Here is a 9,734-nt window from a genome sequence, read left to right on the forward strand (position 1 = left end):
CTGAGATACCATCATGGGCACACCCAGGGATTGCCGTGCTGTGTCCTTCCAAGCTCTGAGCTGCTGTCTTGGATGCAAATCTATGCCAGAGCCTGTGGGAGTTCTCTGAATGTCCCATGAGGATGTGCAGAGCTGCCGCAACTGAGGAAATGCTGTTGGGTTTGCCAAGGGAAGTGTCCTTGGCAGAAGGGGTGTACTGAGACATTGCCCAGAGACCTTTAGACCTTTAGTGAGACATTCAGTGATCCCTCATGCTCTGTTTTATCCCAGGGTGACACAGGAGTGTGATTGTGCTCTGATTCCAGCCAAAGGTGCAAACCCAGGGCAGTTGGAAAGAAGCCCATCCAGCCCCTCACCTTGCCCTAAGCTGCAGGACCTCTCACATCTCTCAGTGGCAAACTCTGATTGCAGCAGAAATGCTGGGGATTTCTGAACTCAGAGAGCCAGAAAAGATGTGAGGGCAGGAAAAAAATTCCTTATATCTTCTCTGACATCCTTGTCCTGTAGACCTGAGAGAGCAGATGGTACCAAGCTTCTCTGTATTAGGAATGATTCCACACACAAATCCTGGCTATCCAGCCTTGTCCCTCTGCTACATGGCCACAAACCCAGGGCAGCAAAGCAGGGATGGCTCCTTGAGAGCCCCCATGCACGGACTTGGCTGCTCCTGGCACACTCAAACAGCACAACTGGAGCTCAGTCAGGGACTTGGGTGAAGGTTTTCCCCAAGCAGGAACAAGGATGAATGAATCCCAGCAGGACATTCTACACGGAATGGTACAGGTTTAGCTCAAAGCAGCCCCTCCTAACTTGTCACTGTCCTTTTCTCCATGAACAGATCCCCATGGCCAGCCCCAGCAAATGTCCAGCAGCAGCTCCATCAGCCACTTCCTCCTGCTGGCATTGGCAGACACGCGGCAGCTGCAGCTCCTGCACTTCTGCCTCTTGCTGGGCATCTCCCTGGCTGCCCTCCTGGGCAACGGCCTCATCATCAGCGCCGTAGCCTGCGGCCAGCACCTGCACACGCCCATGTTCTTCTTCCTGCTCAGCCTGGCCCTCAGCGACCTGGGCTCCATCTGCACCACTGTCCCCAAAGCCATGCACAATTCCCTCTGGGACACCACGACCGTCTCCTATGCAGGATGTGTTGATCAGGTTTTCCTCCTTTTTTTTCTGATGTCAGCAGAGACATAACAATATAATCTCCTGACCATCATGTGCTACAAATGTTACATGTCCATCTGCAAACCCCTGCACTATGGGATCCTCCTGGGCAGCAGAGCTTATGCCCACATGGCAGCAGTTGCCTGGGCCAGTGGTTTTCTCAATGCTCTGCTGCTCAGGGCCAATACATTTTCCCTGCCTCTGTGCCAGGGCAATGCCCTGGGCCAATTCTTCTGAAATCCCCCAGATCCTCAACCTCTACTGCTCAGACACATACCTGAGGAAATTTGGGCTTCTTACTTTTACTGTTTTCCTTTTTTGTGTTATTCCGTGTTCACTGTTTTCTCCTATGTGCCGATCTTCAGGGCCATGCTGAGGATCCCCTCTGAGCAGGGATGGCAGAAAGCTGCATGCCTCCCTCACCTGGCTGTGGTCTCCCTGTTCCTCAGCACTGCCACATTTGCCTACCTGAAGCCCCCCTCCATTTCTTCCACATCTCTGGATCCGGTGGTGTCAGTTCTGTACTTGGTCATTCCTCCAGCCCTCAACCCCCTCATCTACAGCCTGAGGAACCAGGAGTTCAAGGATACAGTAGGGGGACTGATGGTTTCAGAAACGTTAAACTCCTTGCCAGTTTCTGTAAATCACTTGTAATGATCTAATAACTTGTAACTATCTTCGATATTCCGTGTTCACTGTTTTCTCCTATGTGCCGATCTTCAGGGCCATGCTGAGGATCCCCTCTGAGCAGGGATGGCAGAAAGCTGCATGCCTCCCTCACCTGGCTGTGGTCTCCCTGTTCCTCAGCACTGCCACATTTGCCTACCTGAAGCCCCCCTCCATTTCTTCCACATCTCTGGATCCGGTGGTGTCAGTTCTGTACTTGGTCATTCCTCCAGCCCTCAACCCCCTCATCTACAGCCTGAGGAACCAGGAGTTCAAGGATACAGTAGGGGGACTGATGGTTTCAGAAACGTTAAACTCCTTGCCAATTTCTGTAAATCACTTGTAATGATCTAATAACTTGTAACTATCTTCGATAGCTCTTGTTGTGGGTTTTTTTTTTTTCTCTGTGTTTTATTTTTTCAATCTTGTCTACAAAGAAAGACCACAGTTTGTGCCATTTCTCATTTTGTTTCTCTCTACCTTCACTGTGACCTAAAGACTGTGTCAATGAGGAGCTGTGCTCTTGGTGGCCTTAAACAAACTAAAGGAACTCCCAGCAAAATTTTCACCAGAGATCCTCCCTTTTGTTCCCTTCTCTGGGGCTGCAGCAGCAATGTCTGTGTGCAGAGCTGGGGGCAGATCAGTGCTGGCACAGCAGCTCTGCCAAGGATCAGCAGCACTTGGTGTTCCCAGTGCTGCTCCCATGCAACTGCCCTGCTGCCCTCCTGCCCCGCATTTTGCTGTAGAGCCTGAGTGCTCTCAGAGGCTGGGCACAGTCCTGGAGGTGGCAGTGCTAGGGCTGCAGCAGGGACAGGTCATGGGCACTGCTGGGCAGTACTGACTTCTCAGCCTGGGGTCTCTCAAGAACACTCCCAGGCCAACGTTCAGCAGAGAAAACCTCTGTGAGCAGCCCCAGGATGGCCGTGGGCAGGCTGGGGGCAAACAGCATGGCTGGGGCTCTGCAAGGGCCCTGGGGGAGATGAGAAGGAGCAGCAGAGCAGGGGCTGATCCATCCCCAGTGCGCTGGACAGCCCAGGGCAGCGTCCCAGAGCGTCCTCATGGAGCTGCCAACAACATCCCCCCTCTGCAGCCCTGGCCTCTCCCCCAGCTCACAGAGGTGCCGCATCCTACTGGCTCAGGAGCCCCTGTTTGCATTGCACAGAGCAGGGGGGAACACCCCCATGCTGTTGGTATGGGGAGATAAACCTGAGGGAGCACAAATGCCATCAGCCCCTGGGGCCAGGAAGGGCTGGGGACAGGAGGGAAATACTCAGGTTTGTTGTGTCCTCTGAAGTCAGCCAGAAAGTTTGTTCCCATCAGCTGGGAGTTTCCTGTCCCACTGCAGGGTTAGTTGGAGTTCCTCAAATGTCTCTTCATTTGCATATTCCCCGGGGTGTTATCCTGCGCCATCTTAGAGAGCAGGGGAAGCACTACCCGACAGAGGCAACACAGATATCAACAAGGTAGGGGATTGTAACTTAACATTTAACACTTCTAATTGTATCAACCTCTGAACTTGTTCATAACAGTTCCATGGGAATGTTCCTTGGAGAGCAGGATCGTCCTACAGGTGTTTCCTGAATTGTCTGCAGGCTCCTGCAGTGCCTCCTGCAGTTCCCTCACCTGAGGTACCACAGGCCCTGGGGCACATCTGGACTGGGGTGTCTGGGTGTGGGCCTCCCTGTTCTGGGCAATGAGGAGGAGCTGGAGATGCTCTGCAGGACTGACAGGAGAGGCTTTGGGCCTGTGAGAAGGTGAGGGACTTGGGCTGCTGGACCTTCTGAAGTGGAGACCATGGGCTCATCCTGCAACTGCTTCAAGGAGGGTTTCAGAGAAGACAGAGCTTTTCTTGGTAGTGGGAAGAGAAGGAAACCTCCCCAAAGTGCAGCTTGGAGGGCTCAGACTAGTCTGAGGTGAGGAATAAGAAAAGCCCCTCCAAGGGGAGAATTTTGGTGCATGAGGTGTCCCAGTGTGAGACTGGCCCATGGCTCTGGCAGTGCAGGTCACTCACAGAGGTTATAGTTGTGGACACACTACAACAGATGGGGATCACAGCATCTCCATTCATCTGATACTGCCAGCAGTGCACAGTTGAGGTGGCAATTGGTACTCATTGCTCTTCCACCGTCAGGAACCCTGCTGCAGATGGATTTTCTGATAGTCCAGGCAAGGTGTTCAATTGCTTAATGCCCTCTGTCTCTACAGTAGCTATTCCAAAAGCCCACCTGAGTCCCTTTGGGTCTTTATAATAGCTATTCTGGAGGAAGTCTATGCCTAGAATACACGGGGTCTCTGGGCAGGTCACAATGGGATGCTTCTGCCACTCCTCCTCAGTCAGGCTCACCTCGGCTTCCAACAGGGTAAATCACTACAGTGGAAACAGGTTCTGCCCTCACCTGTCCTGATGGCATTAGGGTACACTGTGTACCAGTATCAACTAATGCTTCATATTTTTGTGGCTCTGATGTGCCAGGCCATCTTAACTGCAGCAGTTTATGCCTGGGTAGTGGCAGATGATTTGTCCTGTGAAATTTTGTGAAGCACTTCACAGTGCAGTGCTATTTGCAAAGCACCACTCAAAATATTCCTGTTGAACAGATACAATGATTTTGGCAAGATCTTTTAACTGAAAACATCTTTTACAACATTTGATAATTAATTGTGCAATTAATTAAAAGACAGAAGGCAATGTCTTTTTAGTTTGGTACGGTTAAAAGAACCATTCTAAAATGTGTAGTGGGTCGAACCACTGAGTGTCCCATTGGCCAATGATACTTGTGGGATGTAGATCAACAATGACAACAAACACTAGCACAAACTTCAGGACATATCCAGTAGACCTGTCTGTTTGTTATGGCCTGCTATACTGTTTCCAGTGCAGTTTTTGCTTCTAGTGTCAATTTCCTTGGGGAGGTTAATTCAGGGTCATCTTTAAGGATGTTAAACAAGGGTGATAAATGTGGGGTGATTAATTCTAAATAAGGCCATACCCAAAAGCTTCTCTGCAACATTTAAAGTCTGAATTTTGGTTGAGAATTGAATTGTTTGTGGTTGTATGGTCTGATTTAATCTTTTAACTCCCAGGTATTTGCATGGTGGTGGTTGTACCTTTTCTGGTGCAATTTGTAAGCTAAATTCTTGCAGTTCTCACATCAATTCTGGCTGAATTTGTAAAAGGTTTTCTTTGGTTGGGGCTACTATTAGGTGTCATCCATATAGTGATAACAATATGCCCCTGGAAAGTGTTCTCTCACTATTGAGAATCCCTGTGCAACATACCACTAGCAAATTGTGAGGCTATTTTTCATGCCCCGTGGCAGCACTTTCCATTGGTATTGTTCAGCTGGTGCTGCATGATTGATGGAAGGCACTGTAAAAGCAAACTTCGGGGAATCATCTGGGTGTAAGGGAATGGTGAAAAGACAATCATTCAAATAAACAATTGAAATGTTCCAGGTATCAGGTATCATAGTTGATGATGGCATTCCAGGCTGTAAAGCACCCATACTCTTCATAACAGCATTAATTTTTCTTAAATCATGCAGTAACCTTCATTTACCTGATTTCTTTTTTATTACAAATACAGGGGTGTTCCATGGAGTTGTCAAAGGCTCAATGTGACCTTGAGCCAATTGTTCCTGAACCAGAAGTCTAAGGGCATTTAAATTTTCTTTTTCAAGGGGCCACTGTTGAACCCACACAGGTTGCTCAGTAAGCCACTTCAGAGCTAGTGTAGGCTGCTTTACACCTCTTAGTACAGTGGTCCCAGTTAAAAATCTGTTCCTACCCAGACACCCCATGCTGATAAAGCATCCGTTCCCCATAAGTTAAGTGGTGCAGTGTTGTGGTGCACTAGTTTTAGTTGTTCTCTTGCACTGGGTGATTGTGAATTTGCACAGAATAGTTATATATTGCACTGTATAGCTTATGTTATATCATGTGGTTTGTTACCCTTTTCCCCCATCACATGGTCTTTCCCTCACCTACCGCAGTACCCCCCTGGTGGTCTCTCCCCTAGGTTACCCCTCCCCTTGCCACTTCTCATTGATATCCCATTGGCTGTGGACCTCTCCCTCTGTCCCCATCCTGGGGTATAAGAGCTCCCTGCCATCAGGGAATGCTCTCTTTTCTCCTACAGGTTTGTCCACCTGATATGTGTCTTAGAATAAAGGACAACGTTTCCCTCGTGGAGAAGAGCGCTTCTCAATCTTTTACCTTCGTCTATGAATCATCATGTGGGCAAGGGTCTATAGCTAGCCAGAGTGGACCCCAACAGCCCAGGAAACATGATTCTTCAGTGCAGCAGTAACATAGAGACATATAGTGGCTGTCTGACCTTCACAGCTTAACCAGCACAGGTTTGCTGCTTAGATGACTCTGTGTGGTACCTCCAAGGCCAGCAGCAACAGATCCTATGGTCGTGGTAGGCCACAATTGAGGTCATCTGTCTGCAGAAATGTTGTCTACTCCAGTATCTACCATACCACTGTGATACTTTACCACTTTATGTGATACCATACCAATTTATGTGAGATGTACTTGCCCGAGACAAGTATACACAGTATACAAAGTTACTCACTTGCCTGAATAAGTGTACAAACCATATTTGGTTAAAGATGACCTGAGTCCAGTGTACCTGAAGTTCTCCAGTTGATCCAAAGCCTTGGTCTCCTTATGTCCTTGGGTCTGTTTTGGAAACACAAGACTTGAAAGGCATGAGCTGGGTGATACAAGTTTTAGCTGGGCTGGTCACAGGAGGAGTAGGAATTGACACCATGGCACATATCTGCCCTGTGTAATCAGCGTCTGTAACACCAAGATGAACAAAAATACCTTGTAATGTTGCACTTGATCTTCCTAACAACACAGTACTTAATCGCCTCCCTATAGTTCCACAGGCCTCAAGAGAAACTTTATGCACCTGCAATGAGCTTATGATTATTGTGATGGTGATAGAAACATCCATACCTGCTGCCTTTCTCGTTCTTCCTGTGAGCTGGTTGCATAGGCTCGCACTGGGGGATGGGAAGATGCTTGTATCTGAGTGCACTTTCCCATTGCTCTCCTGCTCCCGTTTCCCTGCTCATTGAGAAGCTGTCCATTAAGATGAAACTTGGCCAGATGACTGGGCTTCCCACACTGGTTACAGCTTCCCATTATAGTTCCAATTCTCTGCTTTTGATATGTCCTCTGTGGGTTAGACTTATGGGGACAGTTTGCTTTCACATGACCTTGTTGCCCACAACTATAACACCAGAGTTATATAACTTAAAGGAATCAGCTAACAAAGCCATACTATGTGATTCAGTCCTAACTTTAGCACATGCATCAATTAGTTCATTTAAGGATGGATTTTCTTTTGCTAACAAATCTATAGGCCTTTTGCAGTCTTCATTTGCATTATCTTGAGCCAATTGCAATGTTGATTTCTTGTGTCATTGTTTACTATTTGTTTTTCCATGGCATCTCATAAGCATTCTATAAACTGGAGGTATGGCTCATTGGGACCCTGTTTGATTATGGAATACCTCTGGGTTGGTGTTACCATGTCTGCCACTTTAAGCAGGGCCTGCATCTGCATTCCCAAGTCTCTTGCTTGCACTAAAATTAAAGGATGCAAACGCATCTTCAACTGTGGGTTGTCAATGGGATGCAGACCCATAAGATGAGAAATTCCAGCCCCAAAGTGTGGATCTTGCTGCAGTACTTCTAGATTGTGCAGCCCTTGATCATCTACATATTGCCGCCAGGTGGACTTGAACATCATATATTGAACTGGAAAACAACTTTGCTATCTGTTTAATATTAAAGGGTGTCATCTCACTGGCAGTTAGGACATCGCTCTCTTTCCCTACTTGCCCACTCACCCCTTGGGCACTTGTTGCCACGCTTGCCATTATGATTCTTAGTGGCAAGGTCTTGCTGTGCTGGTTGACTAAATCTAGGCACAAATAACCATGTTGCAATATTGGAAACATTGTTCTGAAAACACATAAAGATAAGCCATTTAGTTTCCCTCATTTTAGACTCCCTGGTTCCATTGCAGCTTTACCTGCAGTGGATTTGTTGTTCACTCTCCTGTCCTTCTGGATCCAGAGCTGGCTTGATTAATTTTTACTTTAACAGTTAGGGTGAGATTGGAGTGAAATTGGAGTGAACTCATCTGCAGCAAGTTGGATCCAGAGGTGAAAAGGCATATGGTGAAAGGCGATGTGATAACCCTTTCATGTTAAAGTCCTGGATTTGTGGCATGGATATGTGGGTAGAAGGGTGAATGAGATCTGTGTTTGGGGGATTGGGATGAGGTGTAGTTTTTTTAGAGGGCAAGAATGTCACAGTAAAGACAGACATGACATTCAAGGGTTCAAGTCTTTATTGTTCACAGCTCATATTTATATGGTTTTCAAAAGTCATGTGTTTGATCCCAATTGGCTAGTAACTTGTTGCCACCCAGTTCACTGTCCAATAGCTGTCTGCACACATGCTTGCCAAAGATTGGCCAGCATCCATTCCCTGCAGTTAAGCCTTTCCGCTCCTCCTTTCCTCCTTTTGAGATTCTTCCTGACGTGACAAGACACATCTATTGGCTGATCCACAAGGATTTTATCTCTGTGTCTGGTAGCTATATCCGTTTCCCCTCTTTCTCTCTCTCTCTCCCTATCCTTTATCTCTTTTTCTAATTCCTCTATTGCATTTACTGTGGGCACACAATAAAGGTGCATTTGTTTTGATTAATACTGAAATTCCCTCCATGTTGTTTTTTGCACTCTGAGATCAGTTAATGAACCATCAAGACCCCTGCTTGTACGAGCAGATCGTGACACTGTGATGCCTTCAGGCCAGCTGTTAGCCGTCGCAGATCCACCTTTTTGTTTTTCAACTACAAAGGCAGAGTTTATCCTCCTCTGCAGAGGATAAGATAAAAAACAGGGTACAATGAGTTAAATAATTATAATACAAAAAATAATAAGCCTAGTTTGAATGAGGCTCTTCCCCCAGCTTGATAAACCTAACCCAGAAAATCCTCCATACAACACATGCCATCAAATTCTTCACAACCATGTCCATGAGCTAACAAAAGAAAAACAATGGCAGCAGGATTTTGCAAGCATGCTGCACACTATCTACAACTATAGCTAAAGCACTCAAAATTAAGGAAGTGTTATTTACTCTTTTTGCTACAAAGTATGCCAATCTATTTAATTCAGAAACTATCAGAACAAACATAATTGTTTTTATGTTCCAATTCAGTCCCACATATGTCCCAGTGTATAATTTAAAAATAGACATCCTTCTGCTGATAATGTCCTTAAAATCTCCAATTATTGGGGTTCAAGTGAAGCAACAGGTAAATTATAATTTCAAAGATCCCATGGTTCCATAAAGCGGGTTGTGGTATTACAATTGTTCTGGGAAGAGTATCACATTTTGACAACATTTTGTGTTTCTTTGTGTATACTTTTTGTGCCATTCAAGGGTACACACACTAAGCAGGTAAGAAAAGACTGTTCTGGTCATGCCATAGCCTGCAGCACAACTCCATCCTATCTCTTCCCATAGAACTTCTCCATAACTGATGGGAAGTTTTTTGAATTGTACTTTATGTCTTCTGCCATCTCTTCCCACTCCTCCAAGCACATGTTCCTACATGTGCTTGCCCAGGGCTGTCATATTTGACTGTTTGAACAGCCCTAAGCCTGTTTATTTACTAAGGCTGTGTCTTGATTTGAAAAGACAGGTGTTTGTTAACAAAGGCAGTAGCCTCCCCTCAAATGGGAAATGTAAACTCCCCCCTACGAATTATTATAATTTTGAAATTAAGGGGCTTTCAGGCAAAGATATAGGAGTAGGAATAACAGTTCTTTATTAGGGAAGAAAATAAAAATTAAAATAAAAAAATGCAG

General features: G+C 46.3%; 1 pseudogene; it reads left to right on the forward strand.

The window, feature by feature from the left end:
* The first annotated feature begins 861 nt into the window (after nucleotides 1-861).
* LOC121360588 lies at nucleotides 862-2,176 on the forward strand (annotated as a pseudogene).
* The last annotated feature ends 7,558 nt before the right edge of the window (nucleotides 2,177-9,734 follow it).

This window comes from Pyrgilauda ruficollis, unplaced genomic scaffold (genome assembly GCF_017590135.1).
Source record: "Pyrgilauda ruficollis isolate IOZ18807 unplaced genomic scaffold, ASM1759013v1 scaffold52, whole genome shotgun sequence".
Lineage (NCBI taxonomy): Eukaryota > Metazoa > Chordata > Aves > Passeriformes > Passeridae > Pyrgilauda > Pyrgilauda ruficollis.